Here is a 3,041-nt window from a genome sequence, read left to right as displayed (position 1 = left end):
CCGAAGAAGCTCTCCGAGTACGAGAAAGTGACTTCGTCTGTCAGAATTTTTACCGTCGGTTCAAGGAAGACATAGATAATATGCAGGCAGAGTCGACCGAAGCATTCGAAGAATTCCGCCCTGGAGGAGAAATCGTAGAAAATTTAAACTCCAGTGGCAGCCTTACTTCCGAAATCTCGCCCCTAAAGCCACCGAGCACTCTTAAAAAACGCCTCAGACTTTCCTATGCAAAGCGAAAGCAGGAAGAGGTGGCCAGAGCTATGGTGACGAAAATACGATCAGGGATACAGGCAGCATATAATATCCCAGAGACTTCGCGTGCGCCGCAAGAAATGTGTGCGCAATGCAGCAGGTGGGAAGACAACCTACATGCTGCCTACAATAGATGTACGTCCTTTCAAGAGCGTTGCCAGCTGCTGACACTGATACCACGTAACCTAACTGTGAAATATGTGCAGGAAGTTATTCCAGAGGCAACGAGGTACGTTATTCGAAAATCGAAGAAGATGGTGGATGAAGAAGGCGTATGGTCAACACAGGAGCGATATACAAGATGTAAGCTACAACACGAAGATATTACCACCCTTTTAGAATATTACACCATGGATGAACTCGATTGCTCTAGACAGACACCGAACAAAAAGGATGTTGTGAGAATCGAAAAGGAGGGAGAGAAGGAATGGGCACCTAAACGGTTCATGACGCGGTCCTTGCGAGAAGCATTCCGCCTCTACAAGCAAGCTCACCCTGCCTCCCAGGTTGGCCTCACAAAATTCATATCCTTGCGTCCTAAGTGGATGAAATGCTCGCCACAGTGGCAAGTGTGTGTTTGCGTGCGCTGTGCAAACTTTCAGTTGTGCCTCGTAGGACTGCAGAACGCCTCCGGAAGGTTGCTTTCTCCCGATGAAATGCAGAGTCTCTGCGTATGCGAGGAACCTACTGCGTCATGTTTCCTCAGGAATTGTGAGCACTGTCCACAAGATGGCATTTTCACATTGGAAAATTTTGATATGAGCAGCGAGGACGAGGTGTTGATTGCTTCATGGGAATGCGGTGAGCTAGTTAAAAAAACTCTGACCGCTTCATCATTTATGAGAGAATTTCTAAGAATGACCATGAAATGGATTCCCCACAGCTATATCAGATCTGTGCAAGCAAAAGCAATACATGAAGAAAAACAGAGCTGCGAGAGAGGTGCAATTGTTCTGCATTTTGATTTCGCCAAAAACTGGACAGTTGTGCTTCCAGACGCAGTACAAGCGTAACATTGGCAGAAAAAGCAGGTCACCGTGTTTACCTGCGTTGTCACGTCAAGAAAATCGACTCGGAACTACGCCGTTATTTCCGACGATATGTCTCATGATTCAGCTCATGCATGTTTGGCTCTGTCAAAAATCAAAGCACACCTGGAAGACAACGAGCCAATCTACACCAAGATAACACATGTGAGCGACGGGGCTCCCGCTGACTTCAAGAATAAATATCAGTTTCATGAGCTACAACGCAGTGAATGTCAAGAGACGAAATGGATGTTTTCGGCCACTGGACACGGCAAAAATGCTTGCGACGGCGTTGGTGGGCTTGTGAAACATCGAGCATCACACCACAACTTGCGGAAGCCTGCAAGTGAGGCCATACAAACAGCCAGCGGCTTCGTGGACGCAATTGAAGGAACGCTAAAGAATATCACCATTCTGGAGCTCCCACAGAGGGAGCTTGCAGACTTTCGCGAAATGAAGAAGGAAGAATGGAAAACGGCAAAGAAAGTGCCTGGAGTTCAGACACTCCACATGTGTAAGTACGTTCAATCAAATGAAGGCAGTGCATCCTACGTGGCATCCACCGCTGCTTCGGAATGGAAGAGACTGTGATCTGGTTTGTGCTTCGGGCTGGACAATGTAATGTGTGCATACCGAAGTCAACTGCTGCCGTTTATTGTTAGGATTTTCTGAATTGCAATCTGCACATAAAGCGGCATGCCATTTGTAAATTGTGTCGCGATTAAAATTCCTGCTGATTAAAAACCTTGCAGATAAATTGTCCCCCTCGGAAGACGACGTTTAGTATCCTGACAGTGCCCTGTCGAACCATTGAACACAGAGGTAAACAGATGCAGTTGCGGAAACGTCGGCTTCAGAAACACATTATTATTCATTTATATATATAAAAACTTTTCTAAGCACCGATAAATGATCTAATATTTTTAAAGAATCGATTACTTACCAATGTAACTTACGATGACAACTTAGGCAATACAAAAAAAACGTTTGACCGCCGCCAGCCAGTTCTTGACACATCAGGTGAAATAGCGAATTTATTCCCATTTTGACGCATCAAGAACACCGCTAACAAGCGAGTAGAAGCTCTACAAACATTGAGGATGGCTCGGATATCGTAGTAAATAAAATGTAACCAAGTTCAGTGAATGCTAAAACAAATTTCTGAGAGTTACTATTTCTAAGAGGCAGTAATAAGCAACTCTAGATAACAAAAACTTGAACTCAGTTTTGTATTCATTTTCATACTTTAAAACAATATAATGCAACACATTTTTGGTACCCTAATATTATCAAGTATTGAGGATTATTCAGGCAAATTTTAATGAAATTCGATGAGGATGTTTTTTTTTTAAATCCAAGTCAAAATTGTCACTTTTTTGACGTCTTTGAACTTCGGCCAAATTTGAGGCCATATTGAAAAATATCTGTCAAGTGTAGAACTACGAAACTTGCCTAAAGTGAGTAAAAGTAGCTGGAAAATGCTGAGAAAAAGATTAAGTGTGGATATCTTGACGCATCTTGCCCTGAGGCTGCCCTGAAAAGTTCCTTTTTTGCACCAAATAGCTCCGGAAGCGAAGTTTGGGATCTTTTATTTAGAAGACTGACACAGCGAAAAAAAAGTTTTTTTATTTATTCGTATAGTACATGCTACAAAGAGATAACAGAAAAATACTTATGTGCGGAAAAAATTTATTGTGGATGCAGTGAGGCTCCAAACTTGCAACTTTGCGAAGTGGCAAAAACGACGTTCTCCACCTCTTG

The 3,041-nt window shown here is 43.2% G+C and overlaps 1 pseudogene; it reads left to right on the top strand.

The window, feature by feature from the left end:
* Window positions 1-908: 908 nt before the first annotated feature.
* LOC135910997 (uncharacterized) lies at window positions 909-1,991 on the top strand (annotated as a pseudogene).
* Window positions 1,992-3,041: the final 1,050 nt, after the last annotated feature.

This window comes from Dermacentor albipictus, chromosome 2 (assembly GCF_038994185.2).
Source record: "Dermacentor albipictus isolate Rhodes 1998 colony chromosome 2, USDA_Dalb.pri_finalv2, whole genome shotgun sequence".
Lineage (NCBI taxonomy): Eukaryota > Metazoa > Arthropoda > Arachnida > Ixodida > Ixodidae > Dermacentor > Dermacentor albipictus.
Note: the sequence above shows the minus strand (reverse complement) of the source record. Positions and strands in the feature narration are given on the sequence as shown.